The following is a 16,252-nucleotide window of genomic DNA, read 5'->3' on the forward strand; positions in this document are numbered from 1 at the left end:
TTGAAAATTTAAATATTTTGAGAAATTAACTATGAATGAGGGCCATGAATATGGAGTAAAAGAAATGTAATATAAAAAATTCAAATTTATGTCAACACATTTCCTTGCTAAATGCACAGTGAAAACGGAAAAGAAAAAAAAAAGTTAAAATTATCGATTTTTTTTAACGTCGCTTTATTTTCATAATTTCAATGAATATGTACAATATACATGTATTTGATAAATTGAATGATTTTGTTTCAAAATTAAAATAATGGTAAATAAAAATTAATTTCATTGTTTTAAATATTTTAATATTTCCACTGTACCGGCACAACTTTGAAATTTTTAAATAAAAATTGAAATGTTTCAAATATAAATCAAAACAAATTCAAATTTTAGTTAAAAATAAATAAAAAATGCCTACTAGACCGTACACATATGTTTTTGTTATTGGAAAATTTCCAACTTTAGTAGCAAAATTTAAATTTTATGCTGAGCACAGCAATGGTGATTTCAGTGCTGAAATCACCATTAAATATTCTAACTTGGGCTATAAATGCTTTAAAACTTTTGAAGTTCGTAAATCTACAATACAGTTGAATGTTTCTGTAGATATTTTTGTAGTTTAGATATTTTTGTAGTTTTACTAAATTACAATAAGATGTATACACATTAGGGTGGGCCGAAAAGTGGATATTTTCGATGAGCAACTTCTAATAGCAAAAAAAAAAAAAAAAAAATGTTGTGTCTTGTCGTCCTATGGATGGGAACAACTTTTTTTTTCCGGAAAACATCTCCATGTCACCCTGAGGCTCATAAAATGACGTGCAGTTAGAAAAAGACAAGATAGGGATTAATAAGAACTTTTTCAAATAACTACTATGGATGTGTTTAAGTTAAGCATCAAACATTCATCCAATAGTAGATTCTCTTTGCATCCACCTCCTCCCGGTGAATTCTGAGTTATTAATATAATAAAATGCAACTGCTTTATGGGATAAGAGCTGAAGAACTCATATTTATTGCAAAAAATATGAAACTGGACAGTAAAAGAAAAACTGCGGCAATGTCCAAAAAAGCTCAAAAAGTCAAATTTTTGTTCATTTCAAAGAATTTTCGGTTTAGGCGCGAACTAATTACAAAATAATTTTAAATATGTATGAAAAGTGTGTTAAAAGGAAGCATTTCGATTGCAGTAAAAAGTGTTTTTTTAATGTATCTATTTTCATAAAAAAATTTAATTTGAAAATTTGTTACCCTTTATTTGCAAACTTTGAGACTGAGAGTTGCGCGATCATATATATTTATTTTTTAACTATTTTTTTAGTATTGAGGATGCCAAGACACAAATCAATTTCGTTTTGCTATTGGGAGTCACTTACCCCCATCGTGCCCATCCTAATATACGTAGCTATACACATGTTAGATAACTAACATACGTGACTACGTTAATAAATTCGTTTTTATAAATAAATTTAATGTATATAACGTCTAGTAACAGAAATTAGTTGTCCGTGAAGAAAATTTACAAACCAGAGACACGGGCTATTAAAATGACAGCCTAAAATTAAGGAGTAGAAATAACCTTTTTCATCAGGCAAAGATGTTTTTAATAGGTTTAATAAATGTATAATCATAGTGAGCGGAAATATGTTTGAAAAGAGAAAAAATGTCAGAAATATTTCAGCTCCCTGTTCCAATGGGAGCATTTCAATTCCTTCCTTCTTTCTTTTTTTCATCTGTTTCCTTGTCTTGAACTTCAATTTCAGTTTGAAACGAAATTCATTCTCAAATTGAAAGAGGCTCATAATAACATGAAAAAGAAGACTATACAAGGGATGAATTTTTAATCTTGATTTTTCAAAGAATCTACAATGGATGAATGCAAGAATAGTTAAGTAGACTTCAAAGATATGAGAAGCTGAAAAAATTTAATCTAAGACGGATTCTTTCTTTTTTCTGTTTGAATTCTTTGCACTTTTTTTCAATTCTTATGTAGTACCTTCCGTATTTATTTTGAGTATCCTAATAAATTCATATTTCAAGGTGTTTTTAATTCTGAAAACATGTAAAATTAATACGGATAAATTGTCCTGCTTTTTTAGAAGCTTTTTCTTTAAAAACATGTGAATGAAAAGCAAAGTGGAAGGTAATGTAGTCACAAAAGTGATCCGTTGCAGTTTTTATAATCAATCAAAAATTTTGTTTAGCACTGTGATCAAAAGTGACATAAGTACATACAAAGTTAAATCTTAATATATAAAAATCTTCTGTGTGGACGTTTGTCACCATAAGGCTTTTAAATGGCTGGACCAAATTTGATCAAATTTTTTGTGTGTAATTAAGTTGTGGCAAGCATGGTTTCGAAGCGCGATGGATCGAATCGGAGACGTTTTTGTAAATTAATTAATTTATTAAAACATTGGATGGTTATATCTCCCAAATGATTAATATTTATTTTAACCTATTGCGAGAACTGAAATAAATATTTAAACCGTTGCCAAAGGACAATAAGAAAACCAGCTCTGCTTTTTGCAATGATATTTCCTACTGGTGATATGTCAATTGAGAATAGATAAAACGTAGAGAGAGAGAGAGAGTGAAGCCTTCATTTCTCTTGAAAGCAACGGTTTTATGTCCCTAGATATACTATTTTGAAGCACTGGAAGAAATCGGGTTTCTTTCACTAATCGAATGATCAGAAAGTACCGTACCAAGCAACATTTGTTTCTCGGCTCAGACCCATCATAGTTTTGGCACCAATGGCAAGAATATTTTAAAGGTTATCGAACTAATCAGTACATTATTTAAGGAAAAGACGGTGGGATTTAAAGACGAAACAAATTTTATTTTCGTCCAGATAAATTATAACAGGGTCGTTCTGTACACAAAAGGTCAGTGCAGTGGAAGATTTTTATCTTTGGCGGAAAAAACAAATTAGGCAATATATGAACATCAATCAAGCAAGCAAGGAAAGATAGTAAGTGAGGCAACTGCTCAGCGAGAGAGTGGGATTTAAATATTTTCGCTCAAAAGATCGGACCGCTAAGCGGTCGGAGTTCGCTTCGCTCACTGATCGGCTGGATTGCAGTAACGTGGTGGGTTGGCGACTTTGGCCATAAACAATAGAGTTGCGGGATTATTTGTTTGCATTTTAAAGCTACTGTTAATGTAATTTATTGTATTTTCTGTTTATTTCGCGAAATGTTTTAAATTGCAAAGAATTGTTTTTGGTTTTTAAAGAGTGTTTAGTCATGTTAGTTGAAGAATGTTTATTTTAAATATTGGTAAGTGGTTTTCGCTTATTCAGGGAACTGTTTTTGTCTTCATCATTTTTTTAGATGATATCCTTACGATTGTTTTATTCTTTTTCATATGGGAGACGTTGCAGCGGGATTTGCCGTTTGTTTTAGATGGGTAGTCAGTTTTTTAACCATGATATCTGAGGACGATTTTTATCCTTTGAGTATGGCTGAAGGAACAAACCATAAATTTTACAAAGATCTTTCAAGTACGCGAGACAAAATAGTTAATAAAGCAATTGCTCAGTGGACATTAGATAAATCAAGTTGTAATAAATTTACGCATTCGACAAAGCAGCTTAAAACATATTCTTTTTACTTTTTTTTTGTCAATAAAAAGGTTCAAACACTTGATAATTTATTGAAATTTTTCAACTTTTCAATTTACAAAGTTTGAACAGAACAACGTCTGTCGGGTCCTCTAGTATTGTATAAAACATTAATGAAATATTTTTGTTTCTATTTTTTTTTTCTTTTTAAATGCACTTGTTACATAAACCAATTTTTTGGTAAATAATAATTACTGTAGGAAAGCTTTCCCTCATGCTTTATTTGGACGTTTTGAATAAATACTTTTGTGCTGAAAAATCACATTTAAGAAATAACAACGTATAATTGTACAAAATTTCAGATTACTGTATACACGTATTTCAGGTTTACAAGGAATCACTTTTTCATTGAAAAATACGTGAGCTCATGGATGAAAAGATTAGTTGGATGTCTATCGAACGATAGCTAAAGAGTTCTGCAATCGTATTCTGCAACTAAGATTTCTTTTGAACTCAACTTAAGGAAATTATAACAAAAGAAAACTTCCCCACTATGCCTCGCTTTTTTCTACTTATAATACCTTTGCTTTTGTTGCTTCTTCAACTGGCATATTTTGTTAAAACTCATTTACTTTTCAGTGTAATTTAATAGTGTGCTTTAAGTTATCTCTCAATATTGTTAAAACATTAAGACATTAAAATAACTTCTTTCCCGTGTTTCTTTTACATTCGAAGCTTATAAAAGTATTTAGATGCGTAAATCACCAAACAGCAATTGGCCCATCTCCTTGCAACAATTATTGAAAAACATTCAGTTCTAAATGATTTTGCTTCCCGCTAATCCCGACTCAAATACCTTACTCAAATAATTGCTTCACTTAAATAAGAAATTTAAACAAGAAATTTAATTCATCGAAATAAGTATAGCTCTTAAAGTTAATTGTTCGAATTTTGAACTGTCGTTTCAAATCGAAGCAATAACGATGTTGCGGTAAGTGAATTGTTCTTAGTGGTAGTCTTCACAAATTAATGCGAAAAAAGTCTTAAATATTCTAAATCTGCGTGTTGCAGCCGATAAATTACATTTTAAAGGCAAATAGCATTCCTATGTAAGTTTAAGAGACTTGCAAACATAATTCTATCAAACGAGAAGAAAAATTTTGGTAATTGATTGCTAAGAAATTCTTAAAGAAAATTCTGCATTTTCTTCAATATTTAATTAAGTTATTCGAAATAAAACTTGATTAAATTATTCGAAATCAAATAAGAATATTCCGCTTTATTTGCTCAGTCACTTATATGAATGAAGGCTTTGTATAGTTGGTATGCATTACGTAGTTAAATTAAGTATCAAAAGGCAAATCGTATATTAATGAAACGAAATAAGAGAAAAAAAATCGTTTCTTGGAAATAAAAAAGAAACTTTGGATCTACTTCAATTGCTGTATTGTAATATTGATATACTAAAAAATCGCCCGTCAAGATATGACGGTTGAAAATTGCTTCTTCATTTGAACGAAGCAATTGCCTGTTTAGTGATGATTTGATAATTGAAATTTTAACCCTAACTCCAGTGGATTAGCCCTTAACTCCAGTAGATAGCGTTCATTGCTGATCACTTTTTCGTTTCTTCACTCCCCTGAAATGACACTGTTACCAGTAAAACAGTTAAGTTGCTGGATCCAATCCAGCCTTGTCACAATAAAGCCTTTCCTGCATGTTAAACATTACCCAAACATATTATCAAATTATGGACGTGGCACGAGTTTAATTGTTGATGACGTCAGGAGCGTTATTCGACGGGCAGGACATAGTGCTAGTAGTTCTGGCAGGTGCTGCTATACAGCAGGACTTAGAAAAATTTTTCAATGAAAGTCTACATAGGCCATGAACTTAATTTTATTTACTTTTCAAAACATTTAAATTGCCTTTACTCAGATAAATCATTGTAAGTTAGTAATATTTGTATGATATATAACTCCAGATTTGTTTTGTTCAACCACTACTCCAAAATACCTATGTCAACCAAAACGATGTAAGATGCAAACTAGTTGTATGATGTAATGCTGTTACTGTGTCGTAACTTAATTGAAACATAGTTGTAGAAGTAAAAATGAATAATTACATTCCAGTGAATATTTTCCTTAGAGAGCTACTGCTAATGAAGCAGCGGACTTCCTAGCAAAAAAAAAAAAAAAAAAAAAAAAAAAAAAAGAACCAAAAGGGAGAAACCGAAAAAAGAAATTACTTAAGCATCAGCAAGAAACGTGTTTCACAACACTATTTTATACAATTATGCCCGTAAAGCAATTATGATTCTTTATGAAAACAATGTTATGTCTAAATTTCCAGGTAAAAAGAGACTCAATAACTAGAACGGTTGGAAAATATTTTATACCAGAAAACATAGCAGTTGGGTTATGAATTAAAAATATTTGCAACACTTCTTCATTTCCTGTTGTTGGTTGCAATTGAGGAAATTTTTTGTCCTATTTGCTAAAAAAACTGCTGGAGTTGTTACTCAAAAAAATTCCGTACCAACTTGTTTCAAGCTTAGTACATTGAATATACAATGCTGTAGTCTGTTTTAACTAAAAAAAAGTAGAATCGTGTAGTTCGTGACAAAATGGCTGATAAAATGTTTCGAAAAGACGTTACTGAAAATTATATGTGTGAATTAGTGATTAAACCAGAGAGAGGACAGCTTAAATCTCTTGTATTTTGAGGTGTTTGACAGTGTTGAGGAGTTTTTGCTGATCGATTCATGATGTCTGTAGTTTCTTGACTCCGCCGTGGTTAAAAGAATGCAAGTTACAGATAAAACACTCTGCAGGTTTTTATCAAGAAAACAAACATGGAACAAAGAGGAACGTTGGGAATCTGTAGTTAACTACATCTATCCTTTTACACGTTGTTATTAGTCCCATAACATGATTATTGAGGGTTTTCTTGGGACGATATTGTTAATAAAAACACTTGTATACCATCAGTAACTGTGGTTTACATCCGAAATGAAATATATCCTATCAAAAACATAAAATGTATCATCCCGCTTCCACCGCTAAAAGTTGTGCAAGCTCATGTAAAACCAAATAAGTTGTTTTAGTAACTTGGGAAGTACCTTTTCAACAACTTCGACATAAATTGTTTAAGTTTCATTCGAAATGCATAATAGGAGCATGGTTTTGATGAAAGCTCGAAATTTATTTTTTCTGTAGCCATGAAAAGCTTAGCTTGGATTGACAAATCCGTAGAAATATTAAGAGCGATTAGTTTTGCTGCATGAAAGGTGAAATAAACGGAAGAATTGTATCAGAAAGGCAAAATATACATTCAAATTTGAAATTTATTTTACTTCAAGTAATAGTATATTTTGACAGTGCTTAAAGTAGTAAAATTTAAGAATTTGCAATGCTATTGATGCGGACCATTCTGATTATGAATTAAAATGTTATTGATTTCTACTGCTGTGGGGAGGTAAAGGACAGTATCTGCAAAAATTAGTTTTAAAGATATTTAAAGAACCCCCTTTTGGAATTCATACTATCTTTTGGGAAATGTTGGAATTTGTCGTTTGTTTTGCGCTTTTTTTTCATGGGATACCAAATACGCAAGCTTTTACAGTAAAGCTAAAGCTCAATAGATGGCAAAAATTGCAAAAAAAAATGAAAAAATTGCCGATACTGCTCTTTGCCTTTCCATTGTAGTCTACTACAGGCTAAAAAAATTTTTAAATCATAACCCTAACGTAGCAGTTGCTGCCACATGACTGTTAATGAAACTCTGAAATGAATCCGGTATCGCTATCCAAATAATAATAAACCATCGTTTTCGATGACGAACGCTGGGCAAAAATACCCAATGACAAGGAGATGTCTTTAAACTCTAATGGCATGCTAAGACTCACAATTACTAACTAATAAAAAGAATCAATTCCGTCTTCGCTGTTTGATACCCCGTTGAACTTACTCGTGTGGGAGACTTGAGCTATTGCTTATGCTTACTATTCTTCTCAATGACTTTTACGTTGTATTTATCTGGCTCTTCTTGTATTATCTGGTTCTCCTACCAAAAATTATAACTTTCTTTCTAAGAAAAATGCATAAAATGAACTTGCTTATAGCTACTTACGTATGGAAGTCAATTCTTTGATGTACTGATTACAAAAAGGTGTAGAATATATGTCAGTCTCCTATAAAGAAAATAAAATCAATTCATGTACCATCCCTTACAAAAAAAAAATAGATTTCTCCAAAACCATTAAACACTGACAATACAAGCATCCTTATTAGTAGTTTCAAAATGAAAGATTATTTTATTAATCACTGCTTTTGTAAGAAAAATTGGTTTTTTCTCTTAATCATTTTATCGGTAACAAGTATACAAGTGCTAACGGATACTCTAACCTAACGGAAGACTGTTAACTAAACACTTCTAAGACAATAGCGTAAACACTAGCTTTAATCCTCCGTAAGTTTTCTATGTGATCTTACAAGTTCCCATAAACTAATTACGGTAAAACACCTCCACTTATGTGCTATTAAAACGTTTGTTAGGCAACGTAAGCTTTATTCCTCAAACATTCATTAGAGACGTGCTTGGAAAGCTATATATACTGCATTGAATCTCTTTTCTTGCTATTTCTAAATGGTTTGGAAAGAAGGAAGTACTTATGGAAGACAAATCTTCTACTTCATCTATTTTCGTATTTATTTTATTGCTTATTCGTGATTACATTAATTCGTAACTTTCATAGTTTTCTTTAGAGTAGCGATTCTTAATTATTTTGAAAAGTGAAGCTCTTGGCTTTTTAAATAGCTTTGTGTAGTTTGAATCCAGCACTCTGAAGATGGTTCACTTGCATGAACAACAAAAATTACTTCAAATAATATTTATTGTGTCTTCAAAACTTAATTTAAAATATTTACACAAGACTTCTTAAAATATTTTTGAAACAGCTCGTTTCAAACGAAATTTTAAAGTTCACAATTTTAATGAGATGAATGGTGCTCATTTTATCATCGCAGGTACTTATTAGGCTTTGTGGATAAAAATTGAATTCTCATGTCAGAAATAGCATCAAGTCTGTTGCGATATTTATGATTGACATATAAGTGGAGAACCCCATTATGTATATGTGGTTAAAAATGGTAAAAGTGTCAACACCACCTTTCGTGACAGTTGAGGCAGCGAGAAGCTAAGGGATGTAAGTGAACATTTTCAAGTTTGAGTAAAACGCGCTTAAAAAAAAGGTTCTAGTTAGGATTTCATTGAAATTTTTTTTATAAATCATGCTGTATAACAGAACTTACCAGGACTACTAGTACTATATTTTTGCCCCAAGACAGAGGAGACGATCACCTACCATTTGTACTGGTTATGTCCAAATTTTTAATTTTGCCACTTACATCCCTTTGCTTCTCACTGCCTCAATTTTAAAGAAATGAATGGTGCTCATTTTATTATCGCAAGTACTTATTGGGCTTTGTGGACATTGCGATATTTACTATTGACATATAAGTTGAGAACCCCGTTATGTATATGTGGTTGAAAATGGTAAAATTACGAATACCACTTTTCGTGATAGTTGATAATCTTCATCTTTTAAACTGCACGAGAATTCCAATAACAGTATTATTTTCATTTCTTTTACAAATATGAATCATATATCTTTCAATAAAAGTTTTATTTTCTGGTACTGTCGTCAAACTCTGGTACTGTAGTACATAGTCAAAAATCATACGTTTACAACAAATTCATTTTTAATCCAAAATTTACTTGATACTTTCTCTATTATGCAATCAGAAAGTACCGATTAAAACTACACTCAAATCTTTTTTTCCCCGCTTTTTTAAAATTATTAACTTGAACTAAAAGAAGGAATGCAAGCTTTGTGGAAACCTTGAGTGATCTACATGGAACCCTGTGGTTCCACGGAATGCAATTTGAGAAAAGCTGTTTTAGAGATGTACTGAAAATGGTTATTAGGTTTTAAAAAGATCTTATGAAAATATTAAAAATTTTAAAAATTAATACCCAAATAAGAAGTTTTTATAGTTTTACAACTGCCTGACGATGATATCTCGTCAGGAATATGAGATCTTGGCGATATGTCGCCAACTTGGCAACAAATTTGGCGAAAAAAATTATTTTTTGAATCTAGTTTCAATTTGGCGTTTTTGGCGATATTTTGTTTTTAGGAGCAGTGAATTTTAACCGGAAAAGATTTGGTAATAATCATCACTACTCTTAATATCATTCTCTTTCGTCTTTTTCTTTTTCTTAGTGCTAGTATTATAACGAAATGAAACATTGTAATTAGCACACATTGACTTTTAAAATTTGTAATATATATTGTTTAATTTCTTAAATATAGTTTTTGCGTATTAAGTAGCTGGCAGAGTGGCGTAATAGTTAGGCCAGTGCTTCTCAACCTTTTTAACTTTAAGGCTTATCTGATATTTGGCTCAATCCTTACAGCACACTGAACCAAGTTGCATATGTCAGTAAGGACAATGCTTCCATCGTTCACTAGTTAAAGCAAGGAAAAAAAGAACACTGCATTTTCATGTGAATTTAGCAACTAATCTTTTTAATATTTAAAATCTTTCAGTTATTTCAGTTTCTTTGCAAAGTAAATTTAAGTACTTCATGAATTTTAGTGCTTATTACGGTTAGAAAGTATCAAACCTTTACTTAGTACGACTGTGACACTTTTGCCTATCTTGAGAGACAGTGGCGATGCGATTTTTTTTTTCAGCTTTATGTTGGGAAGAGCTTCACTAAGTTTTCAAATCAAGGATCTAGACAAGATATTTGTCGCTCTTATAAATGTACAATGCTAAGAAACCCACGTCACAAATATATGTTCTTTAAGATGGTAAATGTAAAAGCTCATGATTCGCTTGAACAGAGATTTTTTGGTACGTTTTTTAGTCACATCTAGTATGCATCCAGAGGCACTTTATTGAACCCCAGTTTTAGGGAGCGGTCGTTCCTAAGGTCTATGAATTTTTCTCATGTTTTCAGAGAAAGTTCCTTGCTGAAGCATATTGTTTATATTGTTCAAGGTCTGTCAAACAGAAGTATAGCTTAAACTTAGTTCTGAATCAAGGCCAAATGTTCTGCCACAACATTCAATAGCTTTTCTTTCTAAATGTGTGTACTGATCCGTTTGAATATGAACAGTGAGCCACGATCTAGTTCCTCTCTCCACTGCTGAATGTTTGATTTGAACCCGTGTAGCTTCTCACCAAATATAAACACAATCTCACAACGTCCTTAAATTCTACGATTCCCTTCGTTAAAGTTTAAAAAATATCATCCACTTACAGTTGTTTTCTCAGACAATATTTGTCTCGTAACAAACTGGTATACTTCCTTTCGTCGAGAAACATCAGAAATGTGTACCTCGTCCCCTCAACTCAAAAATTCTTGACTTGACCTTGCTTTTCAAAAGCCTCACATGGAGGTAAGCGAACCTCCATGTGAAAAATGAGCTAATGGTCATTTGCCTTCAATTCTTCAGAAAGTACAATGAAAGTAGGATAATTCCGTTGTCTTAATTGTATAAAGTTGAATATTTTCACGACTTAACCATGGTTAACTACAGCTCGTCTGACTTATTGTTTGCCAGGAGAATTAAACGATGGAGGACACACATTTGAATCTTTGGATTTTGATTTTTCGCGCTCAACACGAACCTCTCTCTCTCTTTCGACATTTCCTGTCATCACCACTTTTCCATCACTGCAAGCGCTTGTGCAGTTGTAACAATGGACCCTATTGCTTTTTATTTATGTAATTGTAACGATGAATATTTCATCACCAAGCTGAGAAAATTCTTTGAGGAAAAAATAAGGATCTTGAATGCCGTCCTAATTAAAAAAAAATATAGTGCATCTTTTATGTCAGTTTAATTACCAACTTCATAGAAAAATGTTCTTGTTTCCCAGCCAATCTTTTTCTAATGTCACCCATCAAGTCGTTAATTCGACGCCCGATAAAATCGTCTGGAATTTTCAGTCTGACTACCTCATTCATCGTATCGAAACTTATCATTCACAGTACAATTTCTTAACACGCAAGAAAAATATATGTTTCACTGTTGGTATCCAGTTTTCAATGCAATTTAGCAATTAATTCAACTAGCAACATTATATATGATCTCTTGCGCAAGTAAAATACGTCTCTGTTCTTCATTTCACTAAAAATCCGAAAATACTGTGGCACACCAAGGACCTTAGGCACACCGGTGTGCCGCAGCCCCCCGGTTGTGAAGCACTGGGTTAGGCATTGACCCCTTATGCTCTAAGGCACGTTATCAAATCTGATCCCAGTTAGTGGATTATTAAAGATGCAAAAAATCGCTTGCATCGAAAAGCCCAAATGCCTGCATCTGGTGTGAAAACAGGAGTTAAAATTATGTGGTATTTTCTATCCGCTCATAGAGGTACTACCACATGAAAGAATGTATGGCTGTTCTTAGGGCATGTAATTAGGTATGCAAATGGCGAGAAATCTATATGTTATAAACAAAAAAACTTAAGGCTGACAAAAAGGGCAATAAATATTTCCGAAATATACGAAAAGTAATAAAACTTTCAAATGCAGTTCTCACGATCTTTTATTTTAATTAAAATCTATACATGCAAACTACACAAAATTTCTAAAACAAAAAACAAAAAAAAGTATTACATATGAAATATTTTTCTTCGCATAATGAATACGAGATATAAACGCTTACATAACACCCATAACCTTTTTCAATTGCGGAAGAAGTAATAAATTTTTCCTGCAATTTTTCTTACTCTTTGAGAATAATTATAGACGATGTTGAGTTAAATTTATGATTCATTATTCACTTAAAGTACTTTTTCTTATTCTTGAAAAAGCACCTCTCATTTGTGAATACTCTAATCCTCTTTATTGCTCAGCAGGGAATATCTATGTTTGATCTAAATGAACTGAAGCAATGTTATTTATTACTCTCAGAAAAATGCCCTCCTACTGATGGGTTTTCAGGTGTCATCATGATAAAAATTCTTTTGTAATTACCATGATTTGAGTAAATAAAAAAATAACGCAGATCAAACATTCTAGTTAATGACTTTACAGGTGTTTTTAGGTCATTTTGAGAAAAAAATTAGGCTTTAAAGAAGTGAATAGTATATTATTATTTGCCAAAACAAATACGTGTTAAACCACAAGTAAAACGAACGTTTATGTAAACAGATAAATCTTTTCTCATAAACATCTTTGTTTCAATATACATTTAAGGCAGTGAGAAGCAAAAAGATGTAAGTGGGCATTTTTAAGTTTTGAGTTAAACGCGTTTTAAAATAAGGTCCTAGGTAAACTTTCATTGAAAAGTTTTTTCTAAATCAATTTGCATAACATAACCTACCGGGGCTACTAGTGCTATCTCTTGCGCAAAGAAAGAGGAGAGGTTCACCTACCATATGTAGTGGTAATCTCCAAATCTTTAATTTTTCCACTTACATCCTTTTGATTCTCCCTGCTTCATGTGTAAGAATTGCAACTTTGATCATTTGCAGTTTTAGATACGACATACAATTATGCACAATGAAATACAACGCCAGCTCAATCAATTCCAGCCGAAGACAAGTTTCGTGCTTATTAGCACTCATCAACCAGGCATAGGAGTGACTGAGCTGGAGGTGGAAAACCTCTTGAGGAAGCCAAGAGTGCCAAACAAACTGGTAGCTAATACAGAAGTAGCATTGACCAGACGAGTGACCAAAGCAATGGTTCGGTTCAACTCAAATATTGAAGGCAAGGCAGGTATATTCCGGCCTTGGTTCCTGAGCTGGCGGTGTATTTCATGTATTTCTGCCTTAGCCCTGGCTATTGGGCGGTAACTTACTAAATAATTATGTACAATGTAAAATTTTTTACTTTAACTTAACATGAAATAAGAAGTCCCTAAGTTTTCCTGGTCGTCGACTTTTTTTTAGAATTCGATTCCTAAACCGCTCATTAAAAATCAGCATAAATATATTATTTAATCAAATGTTATGTATATTTCGTTATAGAGCAATTTCGTCAATCGGATCTTTCAGAAGCGAAGCATTTGGTATCCTGCTTTTAAGAGTTCTATCCAACTTTATTTCATTTCATAAATGAAAAGTATCGTATGCATTATTAATATTAAAACTCTTTGAAGATTTATCTTCTTTTTATGCAACAAATTTCGTTACAATTCATATTTAAGTAATTTCTTATTACACAGTAAAGTTCAGGTTTGCTGCTTCCTTTTAGAATGAAAACTTGCAAAAATTATGTAAATTAGAATAACTATATTTTTCTTCGTTTTCTTATCAAGTTCAAAATTACGAAGTTCATGTTGATGATTTTCCCATTTGTAATAATCAGACTACATTCTAGTAAAAATTAACATCTTAAAAAACAGGATGAGCATACCAAAAGAAAAGGAAAGCAGGATGGACTTTTTTCAGGCGAAGAAAGTGTTCATCATCTGAACACACACTGTCATTTCGTTACTGATGCAACAAGTTATAATTTAAATATTTATACTAGTTTGGACTTCATTGTTCCTATCTCTTTTTAGATTAAAATATTTAGACAATGGCACTAAGATTGTTGAGCTAAATATTTATGTACTAAATACATACCTACCTACACACACATGTAAAGGGGAAAAGGGGACACATGTGAACACTTTTTTCATTTTTAATTCCTCAGAAAATATTTTCAGATTTTTCAGAACAAAAGTGTCTCAATGATTAAATAGTCTTTTCTTTGTTACCTGGTATTTTTTAAAACAATATTTCGTTACTTTACGTACATAATTTTAAAAAAAAAATATAAAATTGTTCACATAACCCCATATAGGGGAGTCACAGACATCATCGAAAAACTCTTTAGTATAAAACGTATATGTATATAAAAATACACTGAAGGGTTTATAACCAAGTATCATTGGTTTGCACACAAAGAACACTTTATTATGTAAAGTTCATTGTTGTTATACAGTGCGTTTAAGCTTCATATAGAATATGATGATGAGATTTAAAATTATTTTACGCTTCAGTTTTTAGTTAAAGGAATTTTTTTCCCTTTTTTTTGTAAATATTATCTAACACTAAATTGTTAGCCAACTATTTAGGATCAAAATAATAAAAAACATAAAAAAATAATAAAATAAATAATTAGTTAATTTATAATCATGTAATAATAATTCACCATAAATTTGCAAACTGATAGTAGCAAAATATATAAATTATAAACCGTTACACCCTATTTAGCATTTATAACAGCCCCACACTAATAATTATATTGCTGAGAGGATATAGAAACAGTTAACAAGTGCCCTCACATGTTGTGTTTACAAGTGTCCCGTTACCTACCTTAGAACTAAGTTTTAAAAATAAATGATTATTAATTTAATTTAAAAATTTAAATACTGTCATGAATTTTCGTGCTTGTCGTATAATGGTTTGCAATAATTAGGTTTATCTTATTGGTTTGTTTAAAATATATTTTCACTTAAAGATAACAGCAATAAAATTACATACAACACCAGCTAAAACAAAGAAGTTGGTACCACAGAAACATAAACTGGCTCATTGCTCCAAAAGTTTGGCCAAGAAGTAGGACTGGTACGGCCATTAATTGAGAATTTTTAAAGATTTCCTGGTTTATCCTAGTAAAACATACCATGTTCACATGAGCCCCGTGCTCACATGTACCCCCTTTTCCCCTATACAGGGTGTTTCGTTTTAACCTGCAAAACCTTTATTTTCTCAACCGTTAGTCCTAGATTTATACCTCCAATTGCAAAAATGTTCAAAATCAGATAAAGATTTAAAATATTGGAAGTTTGAAGAAAAAAATAAAAATGAGTCAAAAAATACAAAATTTAACTTTTTATACGCGTTCTAGGTCCCCTAACTCATATTTAGAGAAATAATCTCCATTGAAAAATTTTACTTACACAAAAAACTTGAAACATGTGCGTCCAAAACTCAAAAGAGATATTCGAATTTAAAGTTTTAAGGGACCAAACAGAAGATGAGAATGGAACTTATCGTCCTTACCGAAGAATGCCAGGTTGTCGAAAAAAACAAAGTATTTATATTTTTCATTGCTATTCAAAAATTAATGCAAATGTTATGCAGTGATACGCAAAAACACACACCACAAACTTGAAAAAACACACTCTATGCACACATATAATTTTAAACACTTGTTAACCGATATATTTCCTCCAAAAAGCTGTTATTGATGGCGAGTGAAAAGAGGTGTAAGTTGCAAAACGCGGCGTTTCATATCTCGGTGGATATTGGTCCTACTAATGTCAAACGTTTTGTGCTGGAATTATTTTTCAATGGAGAGTATTTCATTAAATATAATTTAGGGGACCTGGGGTCCGTATGATCTTAACCCTACATCTGATTTTGAACATTTTTGTAATTGGAAGTATACATCTAGGACTAACGGTTGCGAAAATACAGGTCTTGCAGGTTAAAGCGAAAAACCCTGTACACACAGCTTCTTCGCTTATTCAAAAACATGCTCGGTACGTATTACTCAAAAAATATTCATTTTAGCTCCTTTTATTCTGCTTTAGTTTTGTTGCGTCTTTTTTCTATAATTTTTATTACTGAGCGAATAGTTGTTTCTAATGTGCTGAAAAAATATATTCCACCGCTACGC

This window comes from Uloborus diversus, chromosome 5, assembly GCF_026930045.1.
Source record: "Uloborus diversus isolate 005 chromosome 5, Udiv.v.3.1, whole genome shotgun sequence".
Classification (NCBI taxonomy): Eukaryota; Metazoa; Arthropoda; class Arachnida; order Araneae; family Uloboridae; genus Uloborus; species Uloborus diversus.